Source organism: Zosterops lateralis (genome assembly GCF_965231275.1).
Source record: "Zosterops lateralis genome assembly, contig: HAP1_HAP1_SCAFFOLD_190, whole genome shotgun sequence".
Taxonomy (NCBI): domain Eukaryota; kingdom Metazoa; phylum Chordata; class Aves; order Passeriformes; family Zosteropidae; genus Zosterops; species Zosterops lateralis.
Genome location: NW_028154500.1, coordinates 12,755 through 31,316, shown reverse-complemented (window position 1 = coordinate 31,316; position 18,562 = coordinate 12,755). Strand labels below are relative to the sequence as shown.

The 18,562-nt window shown below is 50.9% G+C and overlaps 1 long non-coding RNA gene across 2 annotated transcripts; it reads right to left on the bottom strand.

The window, feature by feature from the left end:
- Window positions 1-14,855: 14,855 nt before the first annotated feature.
- LOC310923673 lies at window positions 14,856-17,593 on the bottom strand. 2 transcript variants are annotated; one of them, XR_014592672.1, is made up of 4 exons: window positions 17,280-17,593; window positions 16,160-16,370; window positions 15,492-15,544; window positions 14,856-14,999 (listed from the first exon to the last, which is right to left on the bottom strand). It is a non-coding gene; the product is annotated as an uncharacterized lncRNA (long non-coding RNA). The 2 variants fall into 2 exon arrangements; XR_014592671.1 differs by having other exon boundaries at window positions 16,160-17,593.
- Between the last annotated feature and the right edge of the window lie 969 nt (window positions 17,594-18,562).

The following is an 18,562-nucleotide window of genomic DNA, read 5'->3' as shown; positions in this document are numbered from 1 at the left end:
GCCAGGAGGCCACTGCAACTTGGGTTTCTTGCCTTTCTGAGGCCTTGGGAACATAAGGTTTCACACTTTTGGATGTGATCCACCGCAAACTGGTGGGTGTGGAGACGCAGGCGTACCTGCACCCCCAGGTAATCAAATCATGAGGGCCTTGTGTTTTCAAGGTTTCTGGGTCCTTGATTAGTATCTTTGGCCTTTTGTGGGGCCCTAACCGGCCACTCCCATGAAAGCGTCTTGTCACTTGCAGGTTCATGCTGTCAAAGGAACAGTTTAAATAAAGTTTAAAGAGAACAGGGCACAGGACAACCTGATTGATGGTGGTTCGCTTCTGAGAACTTGCTTCTGCTGGCATAGAACCTTCTTGATATTCTGATGGGTTCTTTCCACAATCGCCTGGCCCGTTGGGGAGTGGGGGATGCCGGTTTTGTGTTCCACTCCCCATTGCTGCAGGAAGCTGCAGATCTCCCTGGACCTGTACGCAGGGCTGTTGTCGGTCTTAAGTGACTTTGGGATGCCCAAAAAAGAGAAGGCCTGGATGAGATGCTTAATAGCATCCCCAGCTTTCTCCCCTGTGTGGGCAGAAGCAGGAACAGCACCTGAGAAGTGTCCACTGAGACATGCACGTACTTTTGTCTCCCAAATTGGGGGAAGTGCATGACGTCTGTTTGCCACACCTCACAGCTGGAGAGCCCACGGGGATTCACGCCGACGTGCACAGAAGGGAGGGTGTGCTGGTGACGCTGGGGACACGTGGCCACGATGGCCTTGGCCTGGTCGCGGGTAAGGTGGAAACTTCGGACCAGACCTGGCACATTCTGGTGGTGCAACTGATGGTTGATCTTTGCCTGTTCAAATGTGTTAGGCAACAGAGCCATCTCGACAGGGCAGCAAGAGCATCCACTCTTCTGTTTCCCTTCACTATGGCTCCTGGCAGGTCCGTGTGTGACCTCGTATGCATCACATAAAATGGTTGCTTTTGACAGGAAATCAGCATAACTAGTTTCGAAAGCAACTCAAACAGCGCCATGTTAGACACTTCTTGCAGAATGGAATTTTCAGCTCTAAACACTACTCCTGCTACATATGCCGAATCTGTGACTAAATTGAAGGGTTCAGGGAAACTCTTGAATGCCCTAACGACTGCGGCCAACTCGGCAACCTGAGGCCAACCTTCGACCCCCACAATATCTGATTCCCACTGCTGAGTGTGAGGGTTCCGCCAAGTCATTACTGACTTGTGAGACCTTCCGGACACGTCTGTGAAAATGGTTAAGGCATCGAGGGGCTCTTTGCTCTGAGCACCTGTAAGTACTAATTGAAATTGAGCTTCTAAATTAAAAGATTTGTGGGCTGGCCAATGGATACTAATTTTGGTGGAGTAGTTATCTAAAGCGAACTGCAATGCTTTGTTCTCCTGAAGCAGGTGTTCTAGCATGGCCTTTGTAATTTGGCCCAAATTAAGCTGAATTGGCACGTGGATCCATTCGAAGTCACATCCGGCCAGTTCTCTAAGGCGGAATCTGGCCTTCGGGATGAGACCGGCCATGAGTTCTTGTGGCTTTGTCATTCTTTTGGACCTGTGGTGGCTAAGGAAGACCCACTCTGTTATTGAGAGAGGATCATCCCTGCCTCAGTCCTTTCTAGGTGTTCCCTCTTTCTTAGTGTCCCATTGAAAAATCAATCCCTGAGGGTGTGGCAGTCTTCCGAGAATGATAAATCGGAAGAGCAGGTCAGGCTTGCACCTGTGGGCCTGCCAAGTGGACAGCATGATTTGAACCTTCTCAAAGGCTCTTTGTGCTGCTGGGGTGAGTGATGTAGGGGAAGTCAGCCCCTCTCCCCCTTTCAATAAATCGAAAAGGGGGGGTCGGTCTTCAGCAGAGAGACCCAGCCAAGGCCTCACCCAATTTGAATAATGGCTTGGTGCGCGGCTGCACGTACTGGAGCGAGCAAGGAAGAGACATACCACTGGCAGATAACCAGAGAGCTTTTCATGCCCTGAGGCAAGACATGCCAATGGTACCTCTTCCGAGGGGCTTCTTGGTTAAGAATGGGCACCGAGAAGGCAAAATGCAGAGCATCGTCAGGGTGTAAGGGAATTTGGAAGAAGCAATCTTTGATATCGATTACGGCCAGATTCCAATTTTGGTGGAGCATGGTTGGGGATGGTATCCCTGGTTGGAGAGGTCCCATATCTTCTATTATTTCATTGATTTTCCTGAGGTCGTGAAGGAATCACCACTTGGTCTTATCTACTTTCTGGAAGACAAACACTGGGGAGTTCCACGGTGAGGTAGTCTCCTCAATGTTGCCTTTTCATAATTGCTCCTCCATGAGCTCATTGAGTGCCTTTAATTTTTGTTTTGAGAGTGGCTATTGTTCTACCCAAACCAGTTCATTTGTTCACCAATTCAGTTTTTGGGTAGGACGCTCTTCAATGACCACTGCCCGAAAATTCTGTGGAGGGTCTGGAATGCCAAGTGTGAGGCCCACTGGGCCATGAGATCTCTCCCCCACAGGGGTGTATCATAATCTTAAATGAAAGGATACAATGAAGCCAATTGTCCTTTCAGTCCCTCAGTTTGCACCACACTCTTCGACTGTTGTGCCAATTGGAGATCCCCTATATGGTTGACTTGCTTTACTACGTTTTGCAGTTCCCAATGTGGTGGCCACACACTCTCCGGTATGACCGTCACATTCGCTCCAGTGTCCCAAACTCCTTTTATGAGTTTGGATTCCTCACCCACTGAGATTTTACAAAACTCCTCAGGTTTATTTTTACCAATCCGCCTCACTACGCTGACTGTTGGGACATCCTCTGCACAGCTGTCTTCAGCAGCGGCGTCTTTCGTGCTGCTGCTCGCCTCTGCTTCTGCGTTGTCAGTCATTTTGGTTTGTGCAGCAAGCAAAGGGGTTGGGATGAGCTGTGCTATGATTTGCCCCCTTGGGAGGAAGGTGGGTGGATTTTCTGTGCGCAACCAGAGGACGAATCGGTCTGGGTCAGATGTCACCCAGGAGCAATCTTTATGTCCTCGGGGGTGTATTTCCAATCCCCCACGACTACGAATTTCCCCTCAATCAGGTGCCACATACCTCGTTCCTTTGAGACCACAGCTGTGTGCCAATCGCACAAGTGAAGAGGCTGGGCCAAATGGAGCCTAAAGGGCTCATACTTTGAGGTGGTCGTCAAAGACATCTCTGGCTCAGGCAAGATCAGGTGTTCCATCACTTTTGGTGGCGAGTCCTGCAGAGGAGGAGTCAGTGTCACGTCCAGTTGTGAGTCCTGAGAAGGACCCGATGTTAAAATCTGTTTGGGAGACAAAATGGAATGATCATCAGACCCTTTTCTTTCTCTTTCATTCCCCTTGGCTCTGACTGTCTGATTGGGGTGTGCACGCTGGGTGGCCCCGCGCTCCCTGCCTAGTTTTTTCTTAGCTGAGATCCCTGATGGGATCCTCCACCTCCTCCTTCTTTCTTCCTACTCCCCCTTTCTTTTTTGAATTGATCAAAATCCCCTTTGAGGGGGCACTGGTTGGTCCAATGTCCCTTTTTTCCACAGAGGAAGCACGGTCTGTCTGAAGATCCCCGGAAGGATTTCTTCTGTGGATTCGGCATTTGCAGATTGCGGCCGTCATCTCACATGCTGACTGCAGCCGCCCTTGGGGGGCTCCTCTTCTGTGCCTGCAAGGGTCTGGTCGCTATCGCACCGACTGTCTGGAGCACTTCATGGAGGGAGGGGAGTTCACCTGGCTTCTTGGGAATCGACAGAATGGCTGCTGTACACCTTTCATTGGCACGGGTGTATGCCATGTGCTCCAACACTTTGTCCCTTGCATATGGCTTCGGCACTTGCTGCTCTATGGCGGCCGTTAGTCTTTCTACAAATTGCACAAATGGTTCCGAGGGCCCCTGAAAAATTTCTGAATATGGTTGAAGAGGACCGGCAGGCCGCATTTTTACAAACGCCTGTTCTGCTTTTGATTTCACCAATTCAAGAACATCTTGGGGGATATTTGTGGCCTGATCTGAAGCGCCCCCCCAATCACCCTCACCTACTAAGTGGTCTAGAGTAATTGGGTCCCCATTGTTGTCTGTGGAGGTGGTGGGATCTTTTAAAAGGCCTGGGAGGGTGTCCCTGAGTAGGTCTTTCCACGTTGCCTCCCATAGCTTGAGAGACAACGGTAAAGCTGCTTTACATCAAATGGGACAACTACACTCCCGGCAAGTGAAGATCTTAACGTTCCCTGAAGGATGGACTTCCACGTCCATACTCTTTCAGGGCTTTCATCAGATCCTTCACTATCCCTTGCGACGAAGCTCTCCAGGCGGCCATGGTGGTCTGCCCACGTCTACTCCTCCAGTAGGTGACCAGAGTCAGGGATGGAATGTCATCGGGGCTTGCACTTCCAGTCTCCTGCTCTTCTCCCTCAGGTCCCCCATCATGGGAACCAGAAAGCGGAGTGTGGGAACCAGAAGGGGGAAGGGGCTTGGGCCATTTAGGAGGTGTGGTCTCACTTGGGGGTGGAAACATGCAAGAGGCATGTCGCGGTGCCTGCCTCTGTCTCTCGCCTTGGCCAGCCCTGGGACCACGGCAACACGGGGGGTTCTTCAGCAGGAGCAGAATCACAGCTAAGGCGCGAGTGAATGAAGAGATGGGACTCTCCTGAGGATGAAGAAACTGGGCTTTATTGAAGGGGTCCTTCACCCAGGGCCGTGCCTCAGAAGAGACCCCGAACACCTGGGTGCAACAGCTTAAAAGGGTAGGCGTAGCTCAGGGCAGGGCAGAATATGGGACCAATAGGGCACAGGTAGGGAGTGGCTCAGGGTATAACAGACACATACAACAACAAATCATATAGAACTGGGCGGGGAACTCCTGGATCCTGTCCAATCACATACCACGTAACCGCACAAATGAAAGGCAAACCAAAACAAAACGCTGATCACGCTTAAAACCGGCCAGGCCACCAACCTCGGAACTGGGGTGCCACGCAGAAAATAAAGCCAGTAGCAAAATCTGACAAACTACCGATGCATAAACAAAAAGGGAAAAACACCAACAAAACAAACACAAATCCCCACTGGAGCGCAATCTTCCCAGGGAGAGGCAAAACAAGCACCCCCCCACAGGGGCCACATGACCTAAGCTGTTCAGGCTGGAACTGCCTGATGGCTCCCTAAAGTGTGGTGCAAAGCCCCCTAAAGAGGTGCAGTGCCATGAGACTGAGTCTCCCAAAGTGTGCCCACAGCAGGGCGACACTCACCTAAACTCTGGTGACGTGGGTTGAAAGGTGGCGTGTGAGGGGCTCCTTGACCGAGAACTTCCCTGGTGCTGGAAAGCTGCTCTCCTCTTCTGCCAGGAGCACACCCTACTAGAGGGCTGCTTCTACTGGCAGCATGTGAAGTGCTGAAGGCTCCGGAACGCGCTGGAGCGACAGTCTCTCAAAAAGCCTGGAGCACGGGATCCGTTGATTGGCGGGCCGACTGTGTCAGCCCCACGCTGCTTCGGTGACAGGCAGTGTGGCAGCCCCACGTTTGGCACCAATCTGTGGCGGTGCGTGTCCTCCAACGCTCGGCCAGCCCCAACACGCCCCCACAGGATCTATAGTCAGTAGGATCTTGGCTGCCCACCAGCCCTGCTGCGATGGTAGAGGAAGAAAGATGGGACCCTCAAAGGCTTAACTAGAACTGAGGTTTATTGGGCAGGAGGGAGGGAGCCCTCACCCGAAGACCAGTGCCTCAGAGAGACCCTGAATCTCAAGGGGGAGAGGGTTTTATACAGTGGGTGGAACTCAGGGTGGGTAGACATACAACCAATGGGGTATAACTGGAGAGTGTCTGCTGACATAACATGCATTGACATCAATCAATGAACAGGAGGTAGGAGGGGAAAGCTTGCAACCCAGCCAGTCCCCAGAGATCTCCCATCGAAGCTTCTGGACCTGGGGGACAGGTCCTGGAGTGACTGACAGGGCAGGAGGGTTTCCTAACATGTGATGGACAGGTACCCAAGGAGGGAAAGGCAAACCAACGAGGGGCTGTATCTGGGGAAGGCTGGGGGAGAAGTTTACAACTTGTAACAAAAGGGGAACTAAAACTAGAACTGCACTGAACCAGGGTACAAAGAACAAGTGTCTTACAATAAAACTCATTATGAAAGTCACACCACCACAGGGTCTCGGCCGCCCGGTGTCACTGAAGGAGCCACAGCGAGGGACGGGCGGGGGGCGCCCCATCGAACCCCTCCAGCTCCGTGACGAGCGGTGACCCCGCGGGACCGCGCCGGGGCCGGGCGGAGGCGGCAGCCGGAGCTGGGGAAGCGGCTTTGAGCGGCGGAGACGAGCGGGGTGTTCCCAACCAGCTCCGCTCAGCCCTCGGGCACTGGGCTGGGGTTGCCACGAACTTTTCAACCCCGGCCGCGGGTCCCACTGCTGCCTCCTCAGGCCCAGGAGCCCTGAAACCCCGGGAAATCAATCCCAGGCACTAAAAACCCTTCTCGTGCACAGTGAGGGCCATGGAGGGTCCTTATGAACTCCCATCCCCTCAGTCCCCCCGGGCACCGCGGGGCATTAGCGCAGCTCCCACGGCTGTCCCGGCACCGGCTGCTGCCACAGGGCACGGGCTTGTCGCACTTGGGTATTAAACAAATTTGGGGAGGAGGAGGACAGCCTTAGAACCCAGGGCTTTGCCCTCGGGAACTTGGAGCTGCACGAGGGGGATAAAGGATTCCCTGCACACACCGATGCCCCCGGCAGCGGCTCTGCCCCGCCAAGAACGGGGCTGTGTTTGGGAGAGGTGGGATGGCTGGGATGGGCTCTGCAATGAGACAGCCACATGTTGGCATGAAGAGCTTGGGGCGATGGGGTTACTGAGGAGCTTTTGGGGCATCTTCCAGTCCTGAGAGATGAGTTACTGGGAGGGGGGAGACGCCTGGCTCTGACATTGGAGTGGGGCCCGTGTTAGGGAAGGATGTATGTTGGGGGTTAGATTTCTTTCTTTTTTACTTACAGAATTCTTTCCCATGAGTTGCTAGAAGACTAATTACTGGGTACTTATGGGTATTTGAACAAACTTCTGGGTACAGAACAGACGGGCCAAAGGAGAGCAGTTGTAGCACCTGGCTACACTTTTTTTTTGTCTCTGGCAGTTTCTCTCGAGGGGGAAGATTCTGCGAGTTTTGGGGCAGGAAAACGACAGGGGCTGGGGGCAGCTATGCCGTCTCTTGCTCTCGGCTTTCAGAGAGAGGACAGCCAGGCTGCTGCTTGCTGTGGGAGGAGTTCACTGTAACCACCAAGTCTGGTCCTGGGAAATCTACCACCATCTGCTCGTGTGCCCAGGAATTCTGAGCTCACCTCCTCCTGTCCTGCTGGAGCTGGACCAGCCGTGCCCCTCCACCGCCGCTTCTTTGGTGCTGCTTTGAGGCTTTTCTGTACACTGTGGGCTCACACTGCCTGCCTGATGAGACCTTCTGCATCTTCAGACACAGCTCCGCAGTTTCTGATCCATCCCTTCCATCCCTTCAGCCACAGCTCCGGAGTTTCTGATCCATCCCTTCCATTCCTTCAGCCACAGCTCCAGAGTTTCTGATCCATCCCTTCCATCCCTTCAGCCACAGCTCCGCAGTTCCTGATCCATCCCTTCCATCCCTTCCCGGCGCAGACAATGCCGCCATTCCCGCGCGCTCCCCGAGCCCGCCCCACAGCGCCCCCTGCAGCCGCGGGGGGATCATCGCACCTGCCCCGCCCTCTGGGAGCCACCAGCGCCCCTGCTGGCCGTGCCCGGAACTGCACCAAAGGGGAAAGTGCCGCGCTCAGGGAAGCTGTTCCTGGGTTCTGCTTCTGTTTATTGTTAATGCTGTGCTTGGTGTTGTTTGTTTGCCTGGTTATACGCACCAGTAAAGAACTGTTATTCCTATCCCCATACCACTGCCTGAGAGCCCCTTTATTTCAAAATTATAAATTGTGAATTAAATTTGAATTAAATTATAATTCGGAGGAAGAGGGTTTGACTTCTCAGTTCCAAGGGAGGCTCTGGCTTTCCCTGGCAAACACTTGTCTTTCAAACTGAGACAACACCATTCTCTGAGTTAGTTATAATATAAAAGTTAGTTCAAATAGTTATAATATAAAAGCATTTCAGCATTGTGCAGTCTCTGTTTTAATATTTTGCTAAGGCCTATGACATAAAATTGATTTATTGCAATGCCATTTCTGTAGACTATACAGTGCACACGTAAACTGATAGGTTATGTTTCATCAAAAAGCAGCTGAAAGGAATTATAAATTGTACTGTATCAAAATCATTGTGATCAATAACAATCTGCAAAAGTCGATACATGAATGCGAAAGCCAGTATTTTGTCATTTATGTTGTCATTCGTGTTGTCATTTATATTGTAATTTATGTTGTCATTTCTACTGTAATTTATAACCCGGGTTGGCTTCCTCTCCTGCAAGGCACTGAAGGGGGCTCATTCACCCCCTGCCCCCACGTCTCTCAGTGTCCCCAAGTGTCTCTAAGCATCTTTGAGTGCCCCCAAGTGTCCCCATTGACGTCACCCTAAGAATTCTCATCAAGATTTGGGGTAGTTTCAGTCAAAATTCCCAGAAAATTCCCCAAATTTGTCCCAAACACCACACAAGGAGGGGACAAGTGGCACCAGCCATGTCCCCAATGGCGTCACCACCCTGATGACGGGACGTCGCTGTGCCTGCAGCAGCCTCGGGACGTCCTCAATGGCTCTTTGGCACCTCTCAGCCACCGGGGCCATCGTGTGTCAGGTTTTTGGGGTGTCCTCACTGAAGACAAGGGCGATGGGCAGTTGTAAAAGCAAAGTCCTTTATTGCACGGCTAAATCAGCCTATGGAGGCAGAGATTGTCACAGCTCGAGCCAGTAAAGTCCCCATGGACCCAGCAGGAGCAGTGGCATCTTATCAGCAGCAGTGTGCAGGAAGCCTTGTCACATAGAGTTTCATAAAGAACATCAAGTTTCATAAAATAAGGAACATAAAGTTTCTGATACAGTCTAGCACGAGACCAGCATGAAATGAGCCCCATGAAGATGTATCAAGCCTGAGGGTTGGCCTTAAACCTCCCAGAGTGGCTTCATAATATTTGCCAGACGGCTCTTCAAGTGTGTTTTGTAAAACTAATGTTTTAACAAAAAGAGGTTTTAACAAAAGACAAAACATTTTACAAAAGATGAAATGACAAATGGTACGGAAACAAAAGCCAAGCACAGGTGTCAGAGAAGCCTCTGACCCCTGGCTAAGACACCTTAAAAAGCACCTGAGCACCTCTGAGCTCGTTCTCAAGTATAGGATGGTTAAGAAGGGACAATTTGCCTTGCTGCCAATAGAAGCAGCCACAGGTCCTGAGAAGCATCTCCACAGCCCAACCAGTGCCCCTGTGCTGGCTCTGGGCCAATGCCCATGAGAAGGGCACGGAACTTTCTAGCTCGGCTTCCTTCTATGTTCAAAGGTAAACCAAAACTTTCTTCCTTAAAAAGAATCATTTCCTGGGGTGTGGAAATGCATTCCTACAAGTTTCTTAGTCCCAAGCAGAAGCACCAACAGCAGCAGTAACAGCACCTGTAGTCTGTGTTCCCTGAGTCTTATCAGTGTATATATATTTTTATATATATCTACATATCTATCTATCTACTGTCTTATCAGTAGCAGCCGCAGAAACAACAACAGTGGCAGCCACAGAAACAACAACAGTGGTATTTGTGATCTGTCTTCCCTGAGCCTGCTAGCATTCTCAAAGTAGTGCATTTTATTCTAGTTTTGGCCAAACAGGTTGAAACAAGAGTCCTGTATTGCCTTGTTGGCCCTATCCTGAGCTAAGATTGACGTGCAACAACATTTGTAATTTCTTATATAAATTCTACTCATGTAGCTCTGTCTGTTCTATCCAGGAATGTTTAGCAGGGCTACATTGGTTTTGTTACGATTAGAATTCAACTAACTTTGCAAAAAGCAATGTGGCTGAACTTCAAACTAGACTTTAGGTCTTTTTCTTGCTAACTGATCCAGGCTCTTATTTGCTACGGCACTTAAAAATCCTCTATTTATTTAAAACTAAACTTGCATTTCCACCTCATGTCTGTGTGGATTTATGTATTTTAGTTTCTCTCAAGGTTCTAACTCAGTCCTCACATTTCTGGGCACTCCTGGGCCTGTGTGGATTTGGCCCAGGGGGATTTATATGCCAGCATCTCCCCTCTCTCTTTGAGCCAAGAGAGTCTGTACTCTCTTGATTGCTTTACTGATCAGTTGTCAAATGCACTGGAGCAAACAAGGCACCATTATCAGCACAACTATGATGATGATGATTAAAATGTATAGACCCATTCTTAAAAGCTCTTTCATCCATGATGTTGAATTCCATTTATCTAATAGACTATCTATCCAAATCCCATCATCAATTCTAATGTTTGATACACCTTCTTTAAGTTGTATGCTTTTATGAAGAGATTCTGAGTGACCAGAGAAATCCATACACCTCCCTTCAAAATCTTCATACCCATGTCCACGTGCTAGTAAGGGAAAGTATTGTGACCCTGTCTACCATCTTTAACATCTGTTAACACATCACTTAATGCAAGGGAGGTATTGAATTGCTTACTCAGCCAACACCCCAGTCAATCCAGTTGTTTTAGTGCTACTGTTGAACTCAGTTGTGCCAATAAAAGAGATGCTGAGAACCTTTTTCCAAAACCCCAAGGCTGAAAATTACTTTTGCAGTCCAAATTGCATTGATGGATAAGCCTGTTTCCTTTATGTCTCATGATGGCAAACATTTGTGCATCAGGTGTTAGCAGAGTAAGTCTCCCCAGGCTCCACGGCCCACCTGTGATGTGTGCTGGAATAGCAGGCCAGGCTCTGTTTCCACAAATGAAAAACATTCCCTGTGGGAACTGAAAGGGGCTATCATTAAATGCAGACTGAACTAAAGAAGTATGGTTACACCTATTAATCTCATTTTTCTATACAGAGTGCTAAGGACAAACATCCTTAACCAAAAATTGATCTTTCCCTGTAGAGTTAAATCTGGCATGAAAAAATCCTGTTTACAGAACCAAAGATCTCCAATGCTTCAGGTTCACGAGATGCCTCGGGAAGGTGAGGAACCCACCAGTTCCATGCACCTACTGGGGACCAAAAATCCCATGTGGATGATCCTGGGAGTGTACCTTGAATGGCTCTGTCAGTTTTCTCTGGAATTGGCCAAGCACCCACTGGCACACCAACCAGACAGGTGGAAAATGGCTCTTCTGGGGTTGTATTGGACAGACACACAGCATCTAAACCTGATGCACTGGCTAAAGTCACCCAGATATTTGTTTTAGGCTGACTAACTGGCAAACTTGCATTACTAAAAGCAAGCAAATTACTAAAAGCAAGCATGCAAAAACGCATAACATTTGATTGAACCCCTTATTTCCCTTAAACTATTCTCTAACAGAGGGATTCTACAACACTACTGATCCCCAAGTGTTGGTCTTTGGCTGATCGACAGGAAAGGTTGCATTGGTGAAGGCAAACAAAATAGGAAGATATAAACATGATACCTGATTTAACTTCAACTGTTTGATTTAAGGCACTTTCTTTTTCATTCCTGATTTCCAAGCACATCTCTCAGCACATTCCCTTCTTTGGTTCTTCCACAAATTTCACCTGGGACCAGCCAGATAAAAGGCACTGAATTATTTTGTTTGCATTCAACTCAGCAAATCTGAATCTCTTTTGATTCTGTCAAAAATTCCCTCTTACATTCCTCCCTAAGAACAGGAAGATGGGGGCTGTTTTCTTCACTGTGACCCACTGCAACTAAAAATTCAATGGCCTTGTGCTTTGTTTGGGATTCTAAATCATAACACCATGTACACCACACTTGTGCCAACAGAGCTCTACGATACCAACGATTCCCACACTTTTTACACTGATACAAACCCCAGGGTTCACAGATCTGGCACGTGGGACAAAAGATGTCTGCCATCAGCTACAGTCTCTGTGCAGCTCACGTCTGCGTGCTGCTTCTCTGCTCTTGGGGTTGTCAGCGTGTTCCTGTGCTTGATTTGGCTTCACGTTCTCTGCTGGAATCCACCTGGGTCCTGTACCTGCAGAAACACAACTTCTTCTTTACCTTGTTGTTCATGGGTTTGGGTGGGTTCTTTGATTGGTTAATAAAGTCCGCATTGCAGACCTCAGGGGATGGGTCATTGGGTCAAAAATAGAAATAATTTGAGTGTCACTTTTTCACTGGATGATTTGTCCTTGGAAACAGCGGGTAGAGAGGGACTCTCCATTTTGTGTTTAGCGAGTTTGGGTGCAGAATTCACAGCTTGTGAGGCTGTAATGCAGATAAGAATTAATAAAATCCTGAGCCCAAACACCAAAACTGCGTCTCCCGTGCTCCAATCCCGGCGCTGGCAGAGGCTGAAAAGAAGCCGGAACCTCGGCAGGGCTGCTCCCCATGGCAGGCTCACGCCGATGGTGGGGGTGCTGAAAGCCTCTTTGGCCGTGCCCAGGGGTCACCCGCCCCCACGGCTGGTGACTCCTGCTGTGGGGAGCCACAGGGACCCTGCCGGCGGCACCCTGGGGCCGTGCACCTGTCAGTGCCAGGGGGTCCCTACGAGCCCAGGTAAGTCACCAGCAGGATGGAAGGGGCCCCTCAGGGGTTCGCTGGGACCGGCCGCGGGGCCGTTCTCGGGTTTGGCGGGGCCGGAGCGGCTGCAGCTCCTTTGCATCTCTTTGCGGTAAAACCGTCCAGTGGTACCTTTGCGGTAGTTCTCCTCTATTGATGGCTGGAACCGAAAAGGCAAATCGAGGAGCATCCTCTGGATGCAGTGGAGTGTTGAAAAAACAATCTTTTAAGTCAATGACAACAAGAGGCCAGTCTCTTGGAATCAGTGAAAGAGAAAGAAATCCAGGTTGTAAATGCCTCATGTCTTCTGTCATTTTGTTCCTCAAGTCATGAAGCCATCTCCAGGAATCAGAGAAGTCTTCTTGTGAATAACAAACACTGGGGAATTCCAGGCACTATTTGTGGGCTTGATGTGGCCTTTTTGTTGCTGTTCACTCACTAATTTTTGCATTTAATTGACTGCATTCAATTTTTTCTGTTCAAGAGGCCACTGATCTATCCAAACGGGCTGATTGGTTTTCCACAATAACTTACTAATGGTAACTTAATGATGAGTGGTAGGTGTCACTGTGGTTTGCATTAAGAATCCACTTCCATCTTTGCTCTCCACTGGGACAACACGTCTCTCCCCCATACTGTTAAGTAATCCTCCACCACGTAGGGACGGATGTCTGCTGTCTTTCCTTCAGGACCTGTGACAGTAATCATGGATTCACTTTGCTTACACGCTGTAGCTCCTCCAAACCCTCTGAGAAGACACTCAGGTGGCACCAGATTCCAATCTCTCGGCCAAAACGCACGAGAAATCGCAGTGACATCTGCCCCCGTGTCCAGCATTCCTGTAATCTTAACTGTTTTATCACTGTGTGTCAGACTGCACTCCAGCTCTGGCTCTTCATTGGTGACATGTTTTACCCAATGGACATTAGGTGCTGGGCTAAAGCCCTCAGAAGGTGTTTCTCTGTATCCAGCTCCCTTATTTATATTCATTGGCCATGCAATAGCAATAGCTATTGGTGTTTTTGGTTGAATTACCAGTGGAGTATTGTAAGCAAGAGCTAAAACCCTCAGCTCTTCATTACAATTTGCTGAAGCGACAGCTGGAATAACTGAAAGTCCAAGAGTTCTGTTATCATCCTTGCCTATAATTAGAAAGTCTTGTTTTTGTTTTGAAACACCAGTAAGTCCTACGGGAAGGCATTCATGGCAACAGGTTTTAAAAGAATATATCAATTTGGAAGTTGCCAGTTCACATCGTGTCCCTGGGGGTAATAAGTCGGGGTGGCTTGGGCGATGGCTGGTGGTGTCACAAACTGCCCCTGGCTCGGGTTTTCCCCAGGTACCCTCAGGTTGTTCAGGTGTTCCCGTCATTGAGCTGCCATTACATGTTTCGCCACACGATGGCGCTGTGCGCTGTTCTGTGCACGGCCCTGGGGTGTCCCTGATGGTTTCTTGGCACCGCTTGGCCACCGAGCGGCCACCGGGGCCACCAGGGCTAACGGGGACACCAGAGCCACCACAGGGACTCGAGAGGAGGTTGTGGATGTCCCCAAGTGTCCCCATCAGATGATGCATGGCCAGGCGGGTGCTGCCCTCCCACAGCCACTTGACCTTGACCGCCACAGCCACCAAGTCCTTGCGGACATCAGCGGACGCCTCCTTTTCCTTCAGGGCCAATTTGATGTCCTCCAGCTGCTGCTGCAGCATAAAGAGGAAGAGGGAGGCTCTGTAACACACATCCACCAAGCGCACTACCAGCACCCGGGTTGCCGCCCGCTGTCCCCTCTTGGTGGCCACCCCTGCCTGTCTGGTGGTCACCATGGCCTTGACGGCCGCCGCCACCCGGGCCTTGTGCGCAACCAGAAACAAGGTCAACTGCTCCCTGACCGGGACCATCAATGGCTGGTGAGTTGTGTCCACCAGAATGTTCTTAACTCTCCTCCAGCCGGCGGTCTTGTCCCGCAGGTCCCCAGCCTGGGCGGTGGCAGTGGCCTTGGTGGTGGCCGTGGCAGTGGCCTTAGCAGTGTCCCCATCCTCCCAGGTATGGAGGAAATCACGGCCCTCATTCATCAGCCAGATCGAGCTCTTCACTACCAGAACCCTTGACTTCCCCAAGGCTCTGGCCGCAGCTCTCACATCGTCCCAGGTGGCCCCCGGGGTTGTCACCAGGGCAGCCACGGCCTGGGAGGTGACATCATTGCGCTCCAGGGTGTCCCGGAGGTGCCAGATGAATTCCCTCAGGGCTGCACGCAGGGACTCTGGGTACAGGAACGGGCTCCTGTCCCATGGCACGGTCATGAGGGCCGCCAGCTCGCCCACATCGGCCACCACAGCCATCAGATCCTCCAGCTCCTGGTGAGGGGACGGGGAGGTGGCCTTCGTGGCCTCCTGGGGTGGCCCCTGTGCCCTCCCTGGGTCCCCCCTGTCCCCTCCCTAGAGGGCTCAGCTGTCCCCTCTGTCCCTTTGCCACCTTCTTGTCCCCTCTGCCAACCCCTGCCACCCCCTGCTGTCCCCTCCTGCAACCCCCCCACTGTCCCCCTTGCCCCCAACCCCCCCAGCACCCCCTGACCCGACCTAGGAACCCCCAGGACCCCCAAAACCCCACCTGGGACTCCCTGAACCCCCCCAGAATCCCACCCAAATCCCACCTGGGACCCCTCCAAACCCCACCTGGGACCCCCCCAAACCCCCAGAACAAAACAATTCTGCCTGGGACCCCCAAAACCCCACCTGGGACACCCCTCAAACACAACCTGGGACCCCTCAAAATCTCCCCTAGGGCCCCCAAAACCCCCCATGTTCCCCCCTTTCCCCTCCCACCACCCCACACCAGGATTGTCACACCTTGCAGCCATCCATGATCGCTGGGGACACGGCAGGGACGCCTCGGGGACACTCTGGGGATGCTCTGGGTGTTATAAATGCATATTGTATGACTGGCTTTTGCAAATATTAAAATGAATACTATATCTGTTGTGTTAAAAAGTTATGCTGTATTAATATAGTCTCTTTCAGTAGTGTGATAAATACAGCTTTTAGGCTATAGCAGATGCTTGTTGTAACTAATTTAAAGTGGGAGAGGCAATTAAGAAATTCCTCACATCATCCTATCTTCATAGAGATAACAACAAGGACACCAAAGAACTCCAGAAGGAAGAATTTACTGCCTCCTTATTAAGGGATTTGCCACTTTGTGGAGCCACTGGAAAGATTTATTTGCAAAAAAGAATAGATAGGGAGAAAATTTACAATTAAACCTTTTTACCCAAAGTCCAAAGAAGGGCTTAAATCATGTCCAAAATTTATGAATATGCAATAACCTATGATATTGAAAGGAAAGATCCTTTGTTAGCCTGTGTGCCTTGGCGTGCGATGCCAGGTACCCAAACATCTGTGATCTCTTTTGCTTCATATGCCTCTTATTGTCCTATTTTTTATTATTACACTTTTAAAATTCTAACAAAAGTGAGCCGTGTTTTTCACAATTTGGGGGCTCAGTTCAGGATATTTACCTCGTCTCTGACGCCCCAGGGGATCCAGACCAGGAGAGCCCCATCTGATTTTAGCAGCCTTGCTCTGCTTCCTCTGGTGTAGATTGGAGATCACAAGTTAAATATCCCCAGGGCAAGGGGGAGACAATAAAGCAAAAGGAAAAAAAGGGAAGAAGCAGCTCTGGAAGAAACCGTGGTATTTTTGCTCCATAAAAATCTTGTGCACAAAGACCTAAGAAAGAACAAAGGACTGTGAGTATTTCTTAGGGGAGCAGGTTACGGGGTGTGAGATGTGAGTTTGAGACGTGGACTGGGGTTCCCAGCTCTACAAAGCCAGTCTGGAGCTCCCTGAGCTGCGTGTCTGTCCTTTGGCCAGAGAGGAGCCAGGACGGAGGCGAAGGCAGAGATGAAAGGACTGAGAGAGACCCCGGGGTGGGGACGGGGCCCCAAAGAAAGGGGCTGGGCCCCTCTGAAGGAAGGGAGCTGGGGGTTTGCCAGTACATCCCACTGAGAAACAGGATAAAAAGGAGGAGGGGCCCTAAATATTTTTTTTTTAGCCAGATTGAGGGTTTAAAAATAACCCCAAAAAACCCAAGAAACTTGGGCTTAGAAGCTGCTGAACTGAGGGTTTTGGGAAAAAAACAAAACAAAACAAAACAAAACAACAAATTTGGGCTTAAAACCTGCTGAATTGAGGGTCTGTGAAAAAAAAAAACCAAACCCAAACCCAGGAAATTCGGGCTTAGAACCTGCCGAATTGAGGGTTTGCAGGGGGGGGAACCAAAACAGGAACTTTGGGCCTAGAACCTGCCGAATTGAGGGTTGGAGAAAAAACGTATTTAAAAAACCCAAGAAATTTGTGCTTAGAAGCCGCCCCGCCGTCCCCGGCCCCACCGCCCGCCCCAGCCCCGGTGCCGGCGGCCGCCCCGCCGTTTGTATCGGCCGCACCGGTGGCCGCTCCGCCCGGGGCTCCCCCTGCGCCGGCCCCAGCCCCGAGCGCGCAGTCTGCGATCGCTGCCCCGGACATGCCGGGGGATCTGCCCGCCCCAATCCCGGCCGCACGGCCCGCGGCAGCTCCGCCACAAACCCCGCCCGGCCCGGCCCGTCCCGTCCCGGCCGCTCGGGCCGCCCATCCCCTGACCGCTTGTCCCGGGGCTGCTCCGGCCGGCCCCGTCCCGGCCGCTCCGCCCGTGCCGGGAGCATGCGCAGAGACTCCGTGCTCAGGCTCGGCCGCCGCTCGTCCTCTCGGTTGTTCCGGCAGCAGCTCCCGCCTACGCCCCCCCACGCCTGGAGGACTCAGCCCCGGGCCAATCCCCGCCCCCGCCCCGCCCTCTCCGGCAATCCCAGCACCCCCCGCGCTGGGCACCGTTGCCTTGGGAACCGCCGCTCCCGCTGGGCGGGGCCGGTTTCCTTTGAAAGGCCAAATCCCGAGCCCGCGGAGCCACAGCTCGGCCACGGGAAGGGCCTGCGGGACGGGCAGCGCGGCCTTTGGGCAAACTTTCCCCGCTCCTCCCGGAATACAAGTTATACAATATGCGGGTGATCCCTCATTATCAGGGGAAGCTGAAGGTGAAGTTGGGGAGGCTGCCATAAAACTTCTGAATTTTCTGGGGGAAAAGGACTCAGAGTATCAAAGGGGAAACTGCAATTTGTAGAATCTGAAGTGAAATATCTCGGGCACTTAATAAGCAAGGGCAGCCAAAAGCTGAACCCCGAGAGAATTGCAGGAATTTTATCTTTTCCCCCTCCCTCTTCAAAGAAGGAAATCAGAAATCTACTCGGATTATTGGGATATTGTAGATTATGGATTGAAGGGTATACACAGGCAGTCACATTTTTATATGGAAAATTGACAGAGGGAGATAACATAAAGTGGACCAAGGAAGAGGATGATAAATTAGAAGGACTGAAGTCAAAATTGGCCTCAGTGCCAGCCTTGAGCTTTCCCTCATTAGAAAAACCCTTTCATCTGTTTGTGACTGTGGAAAGTGGAGCAGCTCATGGAGTTGTGGCTCAGGAGTGGGGAGGAGGGAAGAGACCAACAGCTCATTGATCAAAGGTGTTGGGCCCAGGGAGCCACGGCTGCCCAGAGTGTGTTCAAGCCACAGCAGCTGCTGCAGTTCTGGTAGAAGAGAGCCCCGAGCACTCCTGGGGGTGAACTAATTGTGTGTGCACCTCATGCAGCCCAAATGTGTTAAACCAGAGAGCTGAAAAACGGGTAACAGAGTCTGGGGTGCTGAAATAGGAAGCAATCCTGATAGACAGTGATGGGTTGACATTAGAAGTAAACAAAAGTTTAAATCCAGCTCAATTTTTGTATGGAGAACCAAAAAGTAACCTAAGACAAAATTATTTAGAAATTATCCAATACCAAACCAAAATATGGAAAGATCTCAAAGAACAAACCCTCTTAGAAGAAGAAAT